Here is a 12799-nt window from a genome sequence, read left to right on the forward strand (position 1 = left end):
CACTGAGAGGCTGAGCTGGGCCCGTTGAAACAGAGGTGCCTCCTTCACCTCAGACAATGAACTTCAATGGAACTTAAAACTGAGGTGAGAAACAAGGATTGGTGCAGGGTGACTCAGCAAACAAAGCAGGCAGGTGTGGAGGAGACCCTCACAGGGTTACTCACCCAGCCCTGCTTCCCTTTGGGCAAACCCCGGACCAGGCCTGCCCCATGTCACCATCATTCTCCATGCTCCCCTCAGCCCCCTGACTGGACAGTCTTCCCCACCTCTCCCCTCACTGAATGACCATGAGGACAAGTGGAGAGGCTCATTTTAATTTAAGGGTTTTCTAGAGAATTCTATGAGGAAACTGACAGAGGGCCTCAAAAATAACCAACGTAGCGAAGTAACAGATGTCCAGAGATCTTACCAAGTTTGGGCAGGGGCCATGTGGGAAGAGGCTAGCCAAGTCCTCGCTGAGGGCTCCTGGAGTTTCAAGCCCCAAGAAGAGGATCGTCCTCTAACCGCCTTCTCTTCTTTTCCTCCGAAGTCTTCATCATGGTATTCATTGTCAGATTACCTCTGCCAAAAAAAGATATAAAAAGTTACATTTTTAGAGAATGTTCCCCCAAGAAACTATTGTTCCCCTAATCCTTCCCCTTTTACATGCCAGGCTGGCAGAATTTGAAACCCCCAAGGACTTAAAAGTCTGGACGATCCATAATTCACCAGGCTAGAGGATCTCCCTGCCGGTTCTTGATTTTATTTTCTTCCCTTCTAATCTTCTCATCTCTTTTTTTCCCCCTCTGCTGCCTCTAGTCTAGAACATCATCTTTTTCTTCCCAAAGATATCAACATAGTTTTTCGAGCATCTGATACTCAATATTTAGCTTTTCGTCTCCTACACCCTCGTACTCTCCACTCAGATTCCTACCAGCCCCTCTTCCCCTCTCCTGCATAACAGACTTTACTTCCCACCACCAGGGAATTCTGAGCCCCAGCCCTTCAGTAGTGCCATTACATGGAGCCTCCACTTGCACCCCTGTGCTCTCAGGAAGGTCTCAGGATGAGCTAAGGACTCTGAATTAGCTAAGAACTCCACAGCCTATAACACCGATAGACATGTGGGAAATCATTCAAAGAACACAGGTTTTGTGTCCAGAGAGTGAATTTGTCTGCCTGCTGTAGAAGAAAAGGAATGATTATAGCTAACACTTAATAATTCTTTCTATGTGCCAGGCATTGTTCTAAGCATTTTATATACATTAACTCATTGAATCCTGATACTTAGTCTACGAGGTTATTGTTTTCCCCATTTTACAGAGGAAGAAATTGGGGAGCAGAGAGGTCAAGCAACTTACACATAAGTCTCCCAGCAGTAAATGGAAGAACCAGGATTCAAATGTGGGCTGGCTCCTGAGTTTGAACTCTTAGCCATTATGCCATACTGCCCATAAGACCTGGGGGAGAAGGGTCTGGGGAAAACCCAAGATCACTCTTCATAGTAGAAAGGGCAATAGAATCAGAAATCAGTAGTGCATAGAATAGCACTGTGATGTGGGACAAAATACTTAACTCTCTCCACTTCAGTTTCTTTATCTGTAAAATAGGAAGAACTATTCTAACTCATAGGATAAATGTGAGGATTAAATAAGAGCATATGGGTATAAGAGAAAGGTGCTTTAAGAATTTCACTCCATTGCTTAATAAGAGAGGCAGGAAATAATAGATGCTTCAACAAGATAGAAATTTATTTAGCTTACACATTCAAAAAAAAAACAAAAAAGCAAGAGGTAGAGTCCTAGGCTGGTACTATAGCTCCACACTATCATTAGGGATCCAGATACCTATCTTTCTCTACAATCCTTCACACCACCCTCAAGGTTGCCTCACAACCCAAGATGGCTGCTGCAACTCCAGCCATTCTGTCTACTTTCCAGGGGAAGTAGGGAGTTAAAGATTTTTTAAAAGCCTGCATTAGTTGATTGTCTCCCTTTTAAGGCAGTTTCCCAGAATTCCCACCCAACAACTTCTTACATTTCATTGTTTAGAATTTAGTCACATGACCATATCTAGCAGCAAAAGAAGCTGGGAAAAAATGGTCTATTACTAAGCACACTGCCTTCTGAATAAAATAAGGGTTCTGGTACTAAATAAAAAGAGGATATGGATATTGGTCAGGCAACCAGCAGCCTCTCGCCATGGAAGTGCACTAAATTTTATTGAGCATCAACTCCCTGCCAGATACTTCACATAAATTTTCTCATCTGATCCTCACAATGACCCAGAAATATTTGAAAGTTATCATTACATTTATAGATAAGGAAATGGGATCAGAGAGAATACACAGCTCCTCACATGGGGAAACATTTAAACCAGATTAACTTCAAAACTTGAACTCTATCCACACCATTCAGCCTCCAAGTTTCCTCCAAGGAAAAATACTTTATGAAAGTTTAAGCACCGTGTCCATCTTCAAGACTTCTGTTGTATTAATACTTAAAATCATTTCTCAGTTTCATCCCTGGAGAACGTGGGGAAGCAACTTCAATTATCCTGTAAGAACTGCAGAAACAGCTGCACACCATTTCAGTGTGTGTGGGGGGGACATTCACTGAACACACGCACACGTGTCCCAGTCACTGAAGTGTCTGTCCTTGGAAAGCATTTCCTGGCTTCTCTCCCCACAGTCAGAATAAACAGGCAGAAAAGAAAGGTCACTTCTGCCAAAAGCAGACTATCAATGTGATTAATATCTAGGCCTCAAGTTCCAGCCCCCTTCCCTGAAACCATAGATTGTTTATACTAGAAAGAAAAGATGATCTTTATGTTTTCTCTCCCTTGGTCAGTTCTGAAAGGAGGTATTGCAGAGAACAGAGAAGCACCACAGCCGAGTCCTGTGGCTGCGTTTGCATGCTGGGGTCATTCCAGAAGTCAGAGGTGTTGAAGAGTGAGGAGGTGTGAGGCAAAGAAGGAAACAGCAATGTTTGAACAGTTGGAAACAGGCTCTTCAACACTTTGTGCTCAGTCTCAATAGAAGCTTCCATGCAATTCGCTTCCCTGCCTAAGTAGGGGACAATTCTGACATGCACAAACTGAGCATAAATTGTTGCCATTACACTCTCTTTCCACAAAGTGACCTTCAGGACATGTAGAGGTAACAGCTGAAGGTGAGACTTTGCTTTGCGGTGCCCTCCATGCTGCAGAGGGAGAGGCTGACTTGCAGGCATCCAGCACCTCGTGACTTCTACAGCCTTCTCGAGTGCCCCAGAACACTACTCCCCCGCCCCACAGAAATGATTTTAAGTCTGCCTTTGGAAGAAATCAGATCTTTTATTCCACTTCAGAGATACCATGTATGACCTATTAGTATTCTTTCCTGAGAGCTGATTTTGAGAAGAAGAGAGAATAGGGACAACACCACAGTAGGGAAAAAAATAGCCTGGTGGCTTGAAGATAAACTTCGTCACTCTGCAAGTTTTCTTTTCCCAGCTGAAAGTTTTTCATACACTTAACACAACTCTTCTGAAGCAAAGAGAGTTTTGATGGCTTAAGAAAGAGGCAAAAAAAGGGGGGAGGGAGATTTTAAAAGTAGAAAAAGCATGGGAGCAGTGAAGGAGGCAAAAGAGACCTGAGAGAAGGGGCATCTGACAGCCAGGGAAAAGGCCTTCTAGGAGCAAGAGAGGGAATTGAAAGCAAGCCAGACAACTCTCCATCTTTCCTCTGCTCAGCATCCCCTAGACCCAGCACCGAATTGCAAGAGAGAGGAGCTTGTCAAAGGTTGAATTTGTGCCAGGGGTTACCTGGACTCCTAGCAGTGAGGCTGGAGGGCAAAACTTAACACAGGGAAATACAGGAGGGGCATTTCAAGCCAGTAATTTAGGGAAAGACTGGCTGAGATTTTTCCACCTACATTGGAGGCTTGTCAGTGGGGTTTCTGTGCTCTCTACACCAGGTGAGTGCCATGCCTGACAAATGATGTGAAATCAGAGTGGAAAGAGCCTTGGAACCATGTTTCCAAGATCTTTTATTCATTTCAGTGCTGCCCAAGTAAGGCAGGTCCTGCCATGGACACTCAACTGCAGCTGTGACCAGTTTCCATGAAGAGAGGAGTCAATATGGCTAAGGGGAGCTCGCATCTCCCTTCTAGACCACTCCCTGGGTGCTGAGGATCCTGGAATTTCTTGTCCAAACATCCCAAGCCTGTTTGCTGGGCCTGTGTGGGCCTCCTCCAGGTCTGCCCTGCTGAGAAGCAACTGCACAGCGGGTGTGTGCCACCTAAGCCCAAGGGACAGCTATTTGGAGGGGGGGAGTGGACAGAACCTGGATGTGGGCACACCAGGCCCCTCCTAGTGCTGGTTGAGTTGACACTGGGAAGGGAAAAGGATGAGTGATGTCCAAGAACCAGTTCTCCCACCCTACCCCACTGCAGTAGGAACTCTGAGGGTTCTAAAAAACCAAAATATTCCAGTTCACTATGAAAATACGTTTGTCAAGATAGATAGAACATATTTTATTTAACATCTTATAGCTTGACTTTTAACTTTCACTATTTAGACACAGGATATATGGGCTTTCATTTGTACTCTTGCCCAGGGCCCCACAAGTTGGATGATGAGCCCACTGGGTTTCACTAAAACCTCTTCACTCAAATAGGAGGAAAGCACTAGACCCAAGGGCAGGACGTGGTTGGGGAAGAGGAGGGTCTATCTCTGTCACCAACAATCTATGTGCCCTGGGGCTAGAAATATCCACTCCCTGGGATTCAGAGTCCTCTTAAGGCTATTGGACAAGAAATTCCATTAAGTTTCAACATTCAGCACCTAAGGAAACCTAGGGCTTGTTTCACCGACAGGGAGATGCAGCAGACAAGCGTTTTCTAACATTAAGTTACCACGAGCATTAATGCAGAAAGAGTTCCAATATCCTGCTTCTGCATTGTTCATTTTCCATTGCAAGAACTATTTTTAACAGATCCCTGAATAATAAGAAGAAAACTCTCCACAGACCTATAGCTATGGAAATTCTTGCACTCCAGGACCCACAGGATCACATTTTTCTATGATTAGTACAAGGTTTTTCAGATAGATGTTTGTTTGCATTGTAGAAACAGTTCCAAAATCAATAAGAAATGTTATACCTTATCGCTCCCCAGAAGGGAAAAACAATAAAGAACTTTGTAAACCACGTCTAGGAGGCTGAGAAGTGCATACATTCGTGTCTAAGACAGAAAAATCACAGCCCTGGAGGCAGCATTTATCAAACCTCACTTTAGGAACCATTCTTTCCAACCAGAAGAATCAGTCCAGAGAAACCACAATACAGGAAGATGAGACTAACAAATGATTTCTCAATCCTTGTCACCTGCATTCAACCCAAATAAGGGAGGGCATCAGGAAACTAAGATCCCATTAAAATTTATAGGAGTCTATGGCTTCTGTGAGAGAACAAACTGGTTTCTGTTTGAGTTATAACTTACTCATTTTTTAAATTGGATGAAGAAGTGCATAGAGCAATATATGGCAGGGAAGTGGCAGTTCAAAACATAGAGATAAATCATATCAAGTGAAAATAAGAGAACTAGTCAAGGGCAACAACATGTAGGACGGTACTGCAGTTGATAGAAACCAAAGACAGACAGACTACTCATTGTGACACGGGTAGTCTAAACCATGACCACAGCATTGGGAACAGAAGAGCGGATCGTGGGTGTGAGAGACATGAGGAGATAAGAGTTTTCATTTTGTATTTGGGGGAAGAAAAAGGAGGAGCCCAAAATAATACAAAACATTGACCTTGGGTGAAAGGAGGAATGATGCCACCAACAGAAACGAAGAAGGATCTAGCAGAGTCAACGTTTAGATCTAAGTTTAAAATGGTGGCTGGACATCTAGGTAGAGCTGTGCTGTAGATGTCTGGAGATTTAAGGTGGAAGCCAAGGAAAGAACATATAGTTTGAGCTTTGGATTTGAGAGTCATTCAAAAATTAGGATTAGAGACAAAGCCCAAAAGCAACTCTATGCTAAGAGGAAAAAGTGAATTGAGTTTAGAGGACCATGGGTTCAATCTACCGATATGAAATGGAAGAAGAAAGTGGAGCCAGAGGAGATGAAAAAAGAAAATGGGACCTGGAGAGTTAGAAGGAGAACCAGAGCAGGAGAGTCAAGGAAGAGAGAGTTTCAAAAAGAAGAGTGCAGCCAAGTTTAAGTTAAGGAGAAAGAAACCTGAGAAAACATGTGAGGATTTTCATATTGGAGGCGACCTTTGGAGAGAACAATTTAGAGGGAAGGTCAGAGCTAATGCCAGGTCGACAGGTTGAGGATAAAAGCAGAGGAATTCGAAATTGTAAGTGTGCACTACTCTCTTGAGAAGTTTGGCACAAAAGAGATGAGAGCCAAGAGGTCAGCAGCAGGGAACATATGAGCATAATTTTAAGAAGGGAAAACCAGTCAAGTACCCAGCATGCCAGAGGTGGCAGGTTACTGAGGCCCATTCTTGTTCCAGGAATGCCAGAAATGAACAGGTTACCCCACAGCCTCTGAGCAAGTGCCAAATATCCCCCATGTTAGTCCAATCCCACTTCCCTGCTATCAGAGCTGATTAGACTTGAGTGTCTGGAATGTGTCTGGATTTTCTCAGAGAAAAGAGCAATAGAAACACAAGACATTATGATAAGCCACACATGCATACAAAACAAAAGTTGGCTAGAGCAATCCAAAGGTAAAGGTTGATCTTCATGGGAAATGACTCAAATGTCCCCATAGATCTATTGAAATAGGGCTTTCACAGACTTGAGTACAATAGGCTATCAACATGAAGATGAGACACAGAAAATCTAATTATGGCCAGAGAGCTGCAATCCCCTTTGGGTGACCCAAGACAAGCTCCTTAACCTCTGAGCTTCCATTTTATTATCTGAGAAAAAGAATAATCTCTCTCTATTATTCAGGATGTTGGAAGATGAAGATACTTTATAAACTATAGAGGTCTCCATAAATGTATATTTTTATAATTCTTTTGCTGTACCATTGAGACAAAAATTCTTAAGGGTCTCAGAAACTTGAAAGGTAAGTTTTAAGCCTTGTGTATCAGGGCAAAGTTGCACTGAAGTCTACTGTCTCAAATATTCAGGGGAAAAAAATCATTTACAATAGAACTCAGGGGTCTGTTTTTCTCTCTACTCTTAAGACTGATGATGCAAATGGTTTTAGATCAAACATTTTTACAAGTACTTCTCTCAAAGTATTACTTTCAGGGATATCAGTAGAGAAAAATTGAAAGCAAAATAAATCAGGATTCTTCCCACTGATCAGGGGACTTCAAAATTTTTGAAGTTTTGTTTCAAACTGTTTGACGAAAGGATTTTTCATTTCATATTTTATTGGGTAGAGAATGGACTAACAAAGGACTAATTCAATCAAGCTGTTATAGTTTATGAGCTCCCTTGAATATCCTGACTGAATTATAGCTTCTTAATTCAGTCTTTTCCATTTAAATTTTGCTGCTATAAAATACATTTCCATAGAAAAATTTGGTCTCTTTATGGTGGCATTTGGTGGCCAAAAATAGAAAAATCAATGTTTTTTTTTTTTAAGTTCAAAGAATTGGCATTTTTTATTCCTACAAAAAAACAGAAAGATAGAGAAATTCGACAGGGTTCAGGTATGATTAAGTACCTACATGTGAAGACTGCAATAACTGATTCAAAAAATTTAAACTGGAGAATCATTAAGATTAAAAAGAAACAATTTTCTTCAAATATAGGAAGGACCTTAATTAAAATGGAATATCAGTGATATTTTGGTTCCGTTAAGGACCAAATATAAATCCCAGCACTTTGCCAGTGTCAAGAATACAGTAGGTTTTCAATGAATATATGTCAAATGAGAATATTTTTATGGGGGCTGGCCCCCTGGTGTAGTGGTTGAGTTTGACGTGCTCCACTTCAGCGGCCTGGGTTCATGGGTTCAGATCCCAGGCACAGACCTACACCACGCATCAGCTATGCTGTGGTGGCAACCCACGTACAAAATAGAGGAAGATTGGCACAGATGTTAACTCAGGGCTAATCTTCCTCAGCAAAAAAAAAAAAAGAGAGAACATTTTTAAAATAGACCTAAATTACACCACAAGGGGCTGAAGTTATACACGAAGAATTCTGAGTGGAATGACATAGCCACCACACGGTGGAATGAATTACCCAGACATACTATAGTGTCCGAGCACCTCACTGGGAAGTTAAATATAAGGCTGGATTCTTAACTCTTTCTCATGGTTTACTTGCAGTTCTGCTAAAGACAAAACACTTCTAGACAAACTACCAAGTCCAGTCTTTACTGGGATTTCATAAAATATCCAAAATCAAAGGTGAAGTAGATTACAGAAAGTGAAAAAATCAGGCCAAAAGGGTATTTTTCTCCCCATAAACAATGCTTTGGTTTATAAACTTACCTCTTTCACTGAGTTGGAATGCTTTGGACAAATATTAAATATGGTGCCCTCAAAATTCAAAATTTAAGAACATCACCATGCTTAGTATAAGGCCCCACGTGCTTCACTAGACAGAGAAAGGTCATAAACCACGTGTGGTTGACCTTCTTTGTAACACCCCTCAGCTAGCTCTCAGATGCATTCATTGAGTGTCTACTATATGTTAATTGCTTTTATATTATCCTCAAAACAACCCTGCTGAATTCAGAAATTTAGGTATTTAACCCCAGAACATCTAGGTATTAATTGGCAGAATCTAGATTCATATCCAAATATGTCTGATTCAAGGTTGATTTTAAGCACCTCTCTGTTAGTGTGGCTATTTCTATATGACAAGAAAATCAGAGGGCACTTTACTGTCACCACCTCCTGCTCCTTCCATGTGGAAGGGGAAGAACGTACTTCCAGTGAGTCCCTGGGTCCATGGGCCGCGGCATCAGCCCCTCTGTGAGCTCGACTGCAAGCTCAATGACCAATACGGCAAAGGCCGGTACACTATGGGCACGAAGGATTACGGAGGCTTCCTCCCTCCAGCTAAGTGTGGTTCCCAACAACAATAAAGGCCAAAGAAGAGGCCATCACCTTCTAACCTGGTCATTTTTCTCACCAGAGAGTTGCCTACTTCCGGGCCCCATGGAGAGCCAACATTTCCATCGAGTCCATTAATAGAATGGCTTTGCAACAGTGTTTGCTGAATCTGCTTATATTTATTACCTAATATTCCAACTTTGTCCATATGCCCAGGGGCTTTGGCAATAGGAGGTTTTTACAAGTCTAATAAATAATTATATGCAATATTTATTGCAGTCCATTCCTATTACATAAGGTCCCATTAAAATCAAGAGAAAAAAATGCTGATTCTTTTCCCAGAGCACTGCATCATATGCTATAAAGTATTTCCTTATTAGGCAAAATAGGCAAATGGATTTGGGCTTTTTTTAAGACCCTCTCCCTCAACTCAAATAAAGCCTTTCTGATGTAAAAACTCTTTGAAGATTTTGTTAGTACTTGTTAGTTATGAGTGCCTCTCCTGTTACAGATTTGAGCCAAGGCTAATGATGCTGAAGTACCAAAGGAAAAGCCTTTTCAGTGCAGAGCATCATCCTTCCAATTGCAATTGGAAAACTCACATTTGAACATTTGCCTTTGAGATTCTTCTGCCTGATTTCAAAAAGTGAAACTTCACACTTGTCCCTAGATCAGCTTCTGTCTGCAGAGTAATTTCTATTCAATTCGAAAGGTACTTGCCATGCTCCTCCTTTGTCCAATTTCATAATGAGAGAAATTGATTAAGAAAAACAAATTACTGTCTAATAATGTCTTGTATAGTGTTTCCTGGTTTACAGAGCATTTTTGCAAGCAGCACTTTATTTAATTTTGTGTTATCCTTGCAAACTCGGTGAGGTAAATATTATTATAGTGATTTTCCAAATAAAGAAACTGAGGCTCAAAGAATTCTAGTTCTGTGCCTAAGATCACACACCACTGTAAACAATCCAAGCCAATTATTGACAGAAACTACCAGTTGTCCCCTAATATAGTCTCTCTCTTTCTTCATCTAGTGATAGAATCCTGAACTTTTGGCTGGGCACATGGCCACCCAGGAAAAAAGACTACATTTCCCAAACTCCCTTATAGCTAGGTGAAACCATACCATTGAGTTTTGTCCAATGGTATTTAAGAAAAAAAGGCCTAGGCATCTTCCAGGAAGGGCCTGTGAGAGGTACTTTACAGTTTTTCACACCTTTCTTCCTCCTACTTGCTATGACATGGACATGATGGCAGGAACAGGAACAGCCATCTTGGACCATAAGGTAACCTTGGCCATGGAGGTCCTGCATGGCAGAGCCACACGATAGAAGGAGGCTGGGTACCTTCAGACTTTGTGGCACAAAGCAGCCACACCACCCTGGACAGCCTACATCCTGACACTAATATGAGAAGGAAATATAGCAAGATGAAAGCGCAAACTCCTGCCTTGTTTAAGCTACTGATTTTGATTTTACTAATATTCACAATTGAACCTAACTGTAACTGAGAACTCACTCTTAACTGATAAGCAGTTTGATTCCTTCTCTACAATATGATGGAGATAAATGACTGGAGAGAGAAATGATCTGACGAGACCAGATGATGTCTTTGCAAATGGCCAGTTGAGATGGAAAAATCAGGTGACTTCTGTGGGGCTTAACACAGTTGTTTGACAAACTAATTTGTGTTGAAACTCATTTTGCTATCTTGGTCCTCTTGGCTAGAGATGCAATGATATTAATTCCCTCTAAACTGAACTATCCAACCTCTTAAATGTCAACCTTCACTAAGTAGTAATCAGTGGAAAGGGAAATCATGGAAATGAAAGTGAATCCTCTGATGTGATGTTTTGAAAGCTGTGCTGCCGCCCAAATACCAAAAGCCTAGTTCTGATACCAAATCGTGCATTAAGGACCACATCTGGGATCCGAGACACTGACAGCATGGTCCTTCCACACTTCAGAGCAGGTCTGTGAGGGGCTCCCACTGTCTTCTACCGGAGTCTAGGCTGGGGGTCTACCAGCCAAATCCCAGCAGCTCTGATGGAAATCAGGCGAGCAAGAACACATCACAGGCCCAAGCTGGAGAATGCACCCCAAAAAGCCAAATTCTAAGGCACAGCCCATCTGGGACCAGGCCACAGCAGCCTCTGCACCAAGGAGCTAGGAGAAATTTGGCAAAGAACCGGGAACTCCAGATGGGAAACATGGGAGGGAGCAGGCACTCTCCACACTTGGCAAAGCCTCTAAATCATGAGATGTAGCAGCTGTATAACCAGCCACAGACTCTGCCCACAAAACCAAAGTTTCTGAAGGTACGTGCTTGGCCAGAGCCATAGCCCTTATCGCTAGGCAGGGTCCCTCATTGCTCAGATGGGGAACAGAGAGCTTGGAGAGGATGAGGGTCTTGCCTGCAGTCACTCAGGTTGTCAGAGGCAGGGCTGGGTCAGACACCAGGGCTCAGCACCGCCACTTCTACTCCCCCCACCCCCACTCCCCAGCCTCAGTGTGCTAAAGCTTTTGAGGAGTGGGCCTAAGCTCACTCCTCAGTCTCTGCATCCCACACAACTCGAATGAGAAAAAGGTGAGTGGAGTGTGCATTCCTTTACATATAGCACACGATTCCCTGCACCTGGCGGGTCTCTCTCCATCCAGCCCCTCTTGTCCAGGAGTTGAGTCATCATCTCTCTCAGGAAGCCATTCCGATTCCTCAGGATGTGCTAAATGCCACTTCTTTGTGTTCCCAAACTTTGCACCTGCCACAATCTTAAATTTTACCATGTTATATTAAGATAATCTGTTTGCTCAGATGTCTTCCCCATTAAAATTTAAACTCTGTGAGGGCAAAAACTCTTATTTATTCATCTCTGACCCTAACAATCTGTACTGTTTAAGTATTTTATTTATATCATTTAATTTAATCCTGACAACCACCCTTACCGTGCCAGCTCTACATATGAGGAGACTGAGACACCGAGAGGCTACAGAACTTGACTAAATTACACAGGTAAACCACATAAGGGGCAGAAAGGGGATTAAACCCTGGGCGTTTACACTCCCAAGAGCACTTAATCACTCTGCTATACAGTTCCATCTCCATCAGATTAAGAGTTTCATGCTCATTTTTCAATGGATGGAAAAGAGAGTTGCTTTCTCATGTCATTTCCAGACCTAGAATGTAAGGCTGCTGTAGCAGACGCTGTCTATGCCCTGCCCATACCCATGCGATGTTTTACGGTGCTCAAGGATGTCTAAATGCTTCTATCTGGATCTCTTGCCTCAGGGATTTTTTTTCCAGAAGTCTTCTCTACCCACGTGCAGCAGACCACAGTGCCAGGGAATTAACATGTTCTGGAGGAAACTTCAACCAATGACCATAGGGAGTTGCTACACAAACACCCCAGCTCCCTGGCCCCTCAGATGGCATCATTCTGAGGTGTATGTTTGCACCATTTTCCAGAGTTCCCACAGGATTAAACTCCAGTTGACCACTATGGTGGCTGGCATGACAGGACACCCTATATTACTGCTTCCTTTCTCTGTACCATTCCCTAATTCCCTAATGGTGCTCTCTGGACTTCTCAAATACACTGTTTACATTTTTGTCTCAAAGTCTACTTCTGGGAGAGCCCATCTGCTGTGTTGTACAGCCCCAGAAGGCCCAATTCCCACTGCAGTCTGTGTGAATGGCACTCCCTGGAATTGTGCAATGCATAACCCATGCAACCATGGGTGGTAACCAATCATAGGAAAGATTCTCTCAGCTGACCCTCCTCTCTTAATTAGTATCCTCCAAGTGG

The sequence above is a fragment of the Diceros bicornis genome, chromosome 20, assembly GCF_020826845.1.
Source record: "Diceros bicornis minor isolate mBicDic1 chromosome 20, mDicBic1.mat.cur, whole genome shotgun sequence".
In the NCBI taxonomy this organism is placed as follows: domain Eukaryota; kingdom Metazoa; phylum Chordata; class Mammalia; order Perissodactyla; family Rhinocerotidae; genus Diceros; species Diceros bicornis.